The 8,514-nt window shown below is 35.0% G+C and overlaps 2 long non-coding RNA genes across 2 annotated transcripts in view; both read left to right on the forward strand.

Moving 5' to 3' along the window:
• LOC126744368 (uncharacterized) overlaps positions 1-1,170 on the forward strand; it is a 1,726-nt gene extending 556 nt beyond the window's left edge. Inside the window, exons 2-3 of the long non-coding RNA XR_007663134.1 lie at positions 628-784; positions 1,151-1,170. This is a non-coding gene — a long non-coding RNA (uncharacterized LOC126744368). The remainder of the gene's footprint in view (positions 1-627; positions 785-1,150) is intronic.
• Positions 1-2,083, forward strand: part of LOC126744363 (uncharacterized) — a 7,691-nt gene extending 5,608 nt beyond the window's left edge. Inside the window, exons 4-5 of the long non-coding RNA XR_007663130.1 lie at positions 1,361-1,517; positions 2,064-2,083. This is a non-coding gene — a long non-coding RNA (uncharacterized LOC126744363). The remainder of the gene's footprint in view (positions 1-1,360; positions 1,518-2,063) is intronic.
• Positions 2,084-8,514: the final 6,431 nt, after the last annotated feature.

Raw genomic sequence — 8,514 nt, forward strand, 5'->3', positions numbered from 1 at the left:
CACATCTCGTGAGAGTCGGATCCTGTTATAACCCGGTGTTTTCGTGATCTAGGTGATCAGAATAAGACGTTGGTATACTTAGTTTAATTTCGAAAAAAATCAATTTTTGGTGAAAAAATTCGATACGGGGGGGTATACCCGAAAAGTGAAAAAACCCAAACTTTGAAGGTCGATATCTCGGCTTCTATAGGAGCTATCGGGAAAATTCCAACGGTTTTGTCTTAGTTTCGTCGTTCTGAATCCAACGAGACCATCCACAAGGTCGTAGCTCTCCTAATAGCTGAGATATGGCATTTTTGATGCCCATTTTTGGCCTCAAAAACGGACGTCGAAAACGACTTTTTCAGGATTTTCAAAGTGCTCTCATTCCCTTAGTTCTGATCGGATCCTGTTATAACCCGGTGTTTTCGTGATCTAGGTGACCCAAATAAGACGCTGGTATACTTAGTTTGATTTCGAAAAAAATCAATTTTTGGTGAAAAAATTCGATACGGGGGGGTATACCCGAAAAGTGAAAAAACCCAAACTTTGAAGGTCGATATCTCGGCTTCTATGAGAGCTATCGGGAAAATTCCAACGGTTTTGTCTTAGTTTCGTCGTTCTGAATCCAACGAGACCATCCACAAGGTCGTAGCTCTTCTAATAGCTGAGATATGGCAATTTTGATGCCCATTTTTGGCCTCAAAAACGGACGTCGAAAACGACTTTTTCAGGATTTTCAAAGTGCTCTCATTCCCTTAGTTCTGCTCGGATCCTGTTATAACCCGGTGTTTTCGTGATCTAGGTGACCCAAATAAGACGCTGGTATACTTAGTTTGATTTCGAAAAAAATCAATTTTTGGTGAAAAAATTCGATACGGGGGGGTATACCCGAAAAGTGAAAAAACCCAAACTTTGAAGGTCGATATCTCGGCTTCTATAGGAGCTATCGGGAAAATTCCAACGGTTTTGTCTTAGTTTCATCGTTCTGAATCCAACGAGACCATCCACAAGGTCGTAGCTCTTCTAATAGCTGAGATATGGCATTTTTGATGTCCATTTTTGGCCTCAAAAACGGACGTCGAAAACGACTTTTTCAGGATTTTCAAAGTGCTCTCATTCCCTTAGTTCTGCTCGGATCCTGTTATAACCCGGTGTTTTCGTGATCTAGGTGATCAGAATAAGACGTTGGTATACTTAGTTTAATTTCGAAAAAAAATCAATTTTTGGTGAAAAAATTCGATACGGGGGGGTATACCCGAAAAGTGAAAAAACCCAAACTTTGAAGGTCGATATCTCGGCTTCTATGAGAGCTATCGGGAAAATTCCAACGGTTTTGTCTTAGTTTCCTCGTTCTGAATCCAACGAGACCATCCGCAAGGTCGTAGCTCTTCTAATAGCTGAGATATGGCAATTTTGATGCCCATTTTTGGCCTCAAAAACGGACGTCGAAAACGACTTTTTCAGGATTTTCAAAGTGCTCTCATTCCCTTAGTTCTGCTCGGATCCTGTTATAACCCGGTGTTTTCGTGATCTAGGTGACCCAAATAAGACGCTGGTATACTTAGTTTGATTTCGAAAAAAATCAATTTTTGGTGAAAAAATTCGATACGGGGGGGTATACCCGAAAAGTGAAAAAACCCAAACTTTGAAGGTCGATATCTCGGCTTCTATAGGAGCTATCGGGAAAATTCCAACGGTTTTGTCTTAGTTTCGTCGTTCTGAATCCAACGAGACCATCCACAAGGTCGTAGCTCTCCTAATAGCTGAGATATGGCATTTTTGATGCCCATTTTTGGCCTCAAAAACGGACGTCGAAAACGACTTTTTCACGATTTTCAAAGTGCTCTCATTCCCTTAGTTCTGATCGGATCCTGTTATAACCCGGTGTTTTCGTGATCTAGGTGACCCAAATAAGACGCTGGTATACTTAGTTTGATTTCGAAAAAAATCAATTTTTGGTGAAAAAATTCGATACGGGGGGGTATACCCGAAAAGTGAAAAAACCCAAACTTTGAAGGTCGATATCTCGGCTTCTATGAGAGCTATCGGGAAAATTCCAACCCGGTGTTTCCGTGATCTAGGTGATCAGAATAAGACGTTGGTATACTTAGTTTGATTTCGAAAAAAATCAATTTTTGGTGAAAAAATTCAAAAATTAAAAACATATCTAGACTATATATAATTAAGAATAGTACTAATAGACTATATATATTTTTTTTTATATATCTAATCCTCTGTGAATGTTAAGTCATACATAGGCGAGACAAAGCGACCACACATCAAAATTGAACCCGAACAAGAGAGGTTTTCAGATCAGCAATAGTGGATTCAGAATTCCCCGGAATTGACAGTGGCTGACAACTGACGGCAACAGGAACGAGATTCGTAGTAACGGTTTGTAGTTCTCACATCAGTAGGGTGTCATCGATTTCGATGTCAAACAACGCTCTATCGATTTCCATATTGTATTTACGGTTTTAAATGGTTATAACGGGTGTGTATACAGGATGTAACCAAACACAACGGCGATGTCACAAGTACAACAGGATGTATTTATCATAGTGGTTACTGCAATAACTGCGGTTTCAGTTATGAGAACTAGTAATGGCGGCGACAACAAGCCACAACGGCTATGTTGCACATACAACAGGATATAATTAGATATCTAAACAGGATATATACAATATTATATGAAGGGCACAGGGGTAAAAAGAGCTCATGAGCATTTTTGTGATTTTTCAGCAGAGCGATTTTAAGGTTGAAATTCTAGCTTACGAACGTTCTGTTGCTTTTTTCAAACAATTAACTTTTTTTTGTGAAGATAAAACAATAAACAAACTCCCTAAGTGTTTTGAGACTGTTTGTATTTCCGTTCAGTACAAAAAAATAGTAAAATCGCATACAGGTACAAAAGTGACAGGGGAAAAAGGGGTCCATTTTATTGAAATGAGCCTGTTCTTTCACAGTAATCATAACCTCGATCGTCGTTAGTGCGAAAGGCTCTAAACAATATTCCTAAAAAAATAATAGATATTACTATTGTAGATCTATAAAACCGACCTTATCCTTAAAATTTACCAATTCGTTAATTAGTGATGCGGCAGGTTTGAAAAAAAGTCTTGGCAAAGCGCTGCTTTGTTGCAAAACTTTTTTAAATGCTGCAGGTCCCGAAACTTCTCAGCAGATATTGAAAGCTGCCCTAAATATATAAATAAAATACGTAAAAAACAGATTTAATAATAATAAAAAAATTTGTACCTTCATAACTTAACTCAGGTAGCATAAATTCGTTGTCTTGAAGATGACGAACAGCTAGTCGCGAAGACTTTCGGTTTTTTCCTTGCAGCGAAGCTGACTCCCAACATCCATTATATGTAGTGCGATACTGTATCAAAGGTCCTCTATTTATCTTAATTTCTCTGATTGGTCTAGATGGGAATGGCGACTTTTTTGCGTAACTATTGTCAAGAAATTTTCCCCAGCTGCGAAAAAAGGTGTGATTGACCTCGATAATCGTAAATGGAGTTGGGGAATGGCGGGATTCTTCCAATATTTTCAACCAGTCAAAGGTAAAATTTTTTTGTTGGCCACTGCATGAATCACAAAATATTTGTGATGACTTCTCGATCTAGATGGTTATATATGAAGTTATGAAGCAGTGAGCACACATCATCTGAACCCTTTTTCCCTTGGGTTTCTGGATAGACGTAAAAATAGCTCTCAGAGGTAGACAATACGTGGACATTTAATGCGTATGTTGATAGCTGCCTTTTGTAATAGGTATCCTTTGTTGGTATATTTGGCGCTGGAAGATTCTTGGCAAAATCCATACAAATTGCCTCTAAATTAGATTTTTTTACTGTTTATCTTAGCCATCCTCATCCTACTATAAAAAGTTTCCGCTTTTTTCTTATGTAATGCGTTTTCTGTAGTTAATCTCTCCATCTCCCTAGATATCCGTAAGATCTCCTCAGATGAGTTTTTCAGATTCTAAGTTTTTAATTTTTATTGTGAACTCATCACAGCTGCTACAAGTATCCGTTCGTGGATAACCAAAGGAGATATTGAAATCACGGCAAAACACCTGCCTGTACGACTCGTACGATATTTTATTGCCAGGGTGAAGTTCCTTAAACATTTTATGCATTTTTTTTATGTTTAGCTCTTCAGAAAGGTATATTTTTGAAGAGTCCTTCAGGCCATAATGACTTCCACGACCTTTAAATGAATTAATATGCTGCCTGACTAGGCTTATAGTTTCTACTGGAAGCTTATTAGAATGGTTTGGGTGCCTACCTCGTTTATCTTCAGAAGCGTATCCTGTTTCCTTCAAGCTTGCTACCAAAATTTCCACTTTTTTTCTTGATATGCTATGTATAGCAATAAATGCTTTACGGCACACGTCAAATTCTTCCGTGCTACCCGCTACCACAGCTCGCACCCTGAACTTGTAGGATGCACTGTAGTGCTTAGCACCTTTTCTCAATGTCTTACGTTGAACCGGAAGTACTGATATTAAGCCACTAAGGTATGAATTTTGAGCATTAGTCGAACTAAGCATGTTAAAATGTTTTAATATATATTTTTTTTTTTTTTTAATAACTTTATTTATGACCCAAAAACAGTTTACAAACTGGCACCAGGGCCTAAAACTTAACAAAAAAAAAGAAAAAAATACAGCAAAATTAGGAACATAATTCTAAATAAATTTAGTACAATATTACTTGATTAATATAGAGATTATGTCTTACAGCCTTACATATTTAATATATTTATTTAGTTTACCTTAAGGTATTGTTTTAGTCTTTTACACATATTTTTGTAGCTTTTTAGATTCACAATAGTTTCTGGAATTTTATTGAAGACACTTATTGTACTATGTAATGGAGAGTCCTGACATTTTTTTGTTCGCACCAATGCATTTCTCAACATGTTTTTATTTCTTAGCTGATACTTTTGACAGTCTTTAATTTGTAATAATTTTCCCTTTAAACTAGTCTTAATATTATTTAACTGTATACATTTTATAAATTTAATTTGTTCATAGGTTCTTAATTAATTAATGTTTAAAATACCAGTATTTTTATAAATTATATCACTTGGTGTGTAATAATCTAAAGAATAAACTAATTTAACTACTTTATTTTGCACTCGTTGTATTTCATTTAATAAATAATTTGGAACATTTCCCCAACATACTATAAGATACCTCAAATGTGGTTCAATAAACCTGTTGTAGAGTAATTTTTTTGTTTTATTATTTAACATGTGAGAGCACCTTCTCAAAGCACCAAGCATAGGAGATATTTTGTCACTAATTTTTTGTATATGATTATTCCATGAAAGTTTATTATTTATATTTAAACCTAAATATTTGTAGTCTGTCACTTCTTAGTTTATTGCCGCTTACATGTACACTAATATCACATTTTGTTTTAGTTTTATTACTTACAATCATGTAGACAGTTTTGGTAGCATTTATACTAAGCCTATTATAACACAGCCACTTATAGTATATATCTAAAGAGTCATTTATTTCCTTTTCAAGGGTTTTAATGTCTTTGGCTAAGAACACTAGAACTGTGTCATCAGCAAACATAAAATACTTAGCCATAAGACCAGTATATTTTAGGCTATGCACATACAATAGGTAAAGCAACGGTCCAAGCACTGACCCCTGCGCTACCCCCACATTTAAAGTCTCTGCCTCACTGTTTTGGTCGTTTACTGTTGTGTAGTGTCTCCTACCTACTGAATATGTCCTTAGTAAGCTCCCACATATGCCTCGAAATCCCATTTTACTACTTTTACTTAGCAGCAATTCAATATCAACAGTGTCGAAGGCTTTTTGCAGGTCGACAAAGACAGCTACAACATATTTTTGTTGATCAATTTCATTTGACACATACTCTAATAGGTCCGAGACAGCTCCCAAGGTGTTACTCTTTTTTGAAATCCATATTGTTGGTCATCGAATTGAAAATTCTGTTCTATAAACCTAGTCATACGTTTCTTAATTATTTTTTCTATTAGTTTGGAGAATGTACTCAGTAGCGAAATAGGCCTATAGTTGTTTAGATCCTCACATTTTCCATTCTTGTGCACTGGTATTATATTTGCTGTTTTTAAGTCTTCTGGAAAAATTCCTGTCTCTAATATTCCATTAACCATTGTCACTACAATATCTCCTATTACATGGGTTAATTTTTCTAAGTCTTTGGTGGTAACTTTGTCCAGGCCTGGAGAGCTATTTTGTTTCAATTCAGAAATTGTATTTATTATTTCATTTTGGTCTGTAGGTTCTAAGAAAATGCTATTTATTGTTTCCTCCTCTATAAATGTTGTAGTTTGAGTTTTTTCCATTTTAAGGGCAAGTTTTTTTCCTATAGATGTAAAATGGTGATTAAACTCCTGTACAATTTGTTTTTCGTTTGTAATTTTTTGTCCATCTATCTCAATTTGCTTTATTTTAGTATTGTTGTTTTTCTTTTTCTTATAAAGTTCATTAATCACTCTCCATGTCTTCTTAGAATCTCCACTCACTGCCTTAAATCTCATCTCAGCATACTTCTGTTGCAAATTCTTTCGCATATTATTTACTGTATTTTTGATGCTCTTAAATTCTCTTTCTGTAAACTCATTTGGGATCCTCTTCCAGCGAATATATAGTTCATCTCGTATTTTTAATTTTCTTATAAACTCCGGAGTAATCCAATCATTAGCAGATCTAATCTTTAGTGTATATTTCTTAGAACATTGGTTTTTAGAGTTAACAATAATCTCAGCCAATTCTTGGAAGGATTGTACACCATTATTTTTTCCATGTAGTTTTTCTTGCACCATTTGCACCATATTAATTTATATTTAATAATTCTTTCTTTCTTGTATTTTTCCACCTTTCTATTAAGAGTTATTTTTATTATTTTTTGATCAGAAACCATATGATCATCTAGTTTTATTTTGCACTGTAGTTTCTTATTTGCTATGATATGATCTAGTATTGTTTTACTTGTTTGTGTTGTTCGAGTAGCATTGTCAATAGTTAGCTTATTTTTTATTTCAAAGGCGTTGATTGATATTACATTTTTATATTCATTTACTATGTGAGAATCTATTAATAAGTTTATGTTTATGTCACCTATAATTAAGCAAGGATTTTTTTCACTTTCAATGATATTGTCCAGTTCACTAACAAATTTTTGTGCATTGCTGCTCGGTGGTCTGTATATAATCTATAGTACATTTAAGTTTAGTCAAGGTTATTGACAAAAAATTGCACTCTTCCAAGTTTACAAAGGATGTATCTTTTACTGTATAGTCTATATTGTTTTTAAATATATACTTGTGCCCCCTCCTCTTGTATGTTACATCTTGTATCACTGGGTACAACATCAAAACACTTTTTTAAACAGTTGCAATCAGGGCCCATTTCATGACTTTGGAGTCTCATTTTCTTATTAACGTCCCTTAATCTGCCGTAAGATTTTCTTTTTTTGCTCCTAGGCTCCATTACACTATTTTTCAGGTTTAGTTCTTCATCACTGCTATGTTCACCACTTTCCATAATGAGAACTTTTTGAGTTTTAAGGGTAAAACAAACAAAAAGAAAACAACGAAGCATGCTCTCATCTAGTAGACCTACCAACTGACGCAATAATACTTAACATTGGAACAAATTAATTTTAATAATAGCATGGTTGAAACGCATTGCATGCAAAAACGCGCTAATTTCTACAATGAGCCCGTTTTTGCTCGGTTTACACGATAAATGAGCTCGTTCTACCCGTGTATAGCTTATTTTTTTAAGCAGATTTTTTCTTCAATGAGCACGTTTTATCTAGTTTGGAATATGGGAGGTAAAAGTACATATGAAATACTATCAATCCTGAAAACATCACAGTTTTGAGTAAAATTGCAATGAGCCCCTTTTACCCCTGTGCCCTTCATATACAATCTTACAGGCCAATACGTATACAGGATATACCAGAAGAAACAAACTTTCTTGCACTTACAGATTAGTTAATTAGGGCGGTATTCATAGTAGAACACGCCCGGTTCAATGGCTAGAACATTGGAACATTGGACAGAAGCAAAGATTTTATGAAAGAAGCAACATTGGAAGAAAATAACATTGCCGGAAGCTATTTACATCCCGCAAAACCAAGGAATCTTCAGCCAGGCCAGTGTTGTTATTATCAAAATCTGAAGACTTCTTCTATCAGGGCTGCAAGATGCGCTTATCTAGTAATTTAACATATCTAGTAAATAAGCCTATAAAATAATTATTATTGTCAATTTACACTTGATAATGTCGTGCTAAATTTAAAATAAAGTGTCGGGCAAAGTGAAAGATTTTGTGAATTTCAAGTATGGTAACTATATTTAATGTTTACATAAACCGATTCCAAGCGGTCTATCGGTAATTACCGTTCCTAAATGGTATTAACCAAACACGTCCAAGCGGTTATAGTTATAACCGCTTGAGATACGTGACGTCACCAATTAGCCCTTTATACGTCATCAATTTGGAAC

This window comes from Anthonomus grandis, chromosome 14 (assembly GCF_022605725.1).
Source record: "Anthonomus grandis grandis chromosome 14, icAntGran1.3, whole genome shotgun sequence".
Classification (NCBI taxonomy): Eukaryota; Metazoa; Arthropoda; class Insecta; order Coleoptera; family Curculionidae; genus Anthonomus; species Anthonomus grandis.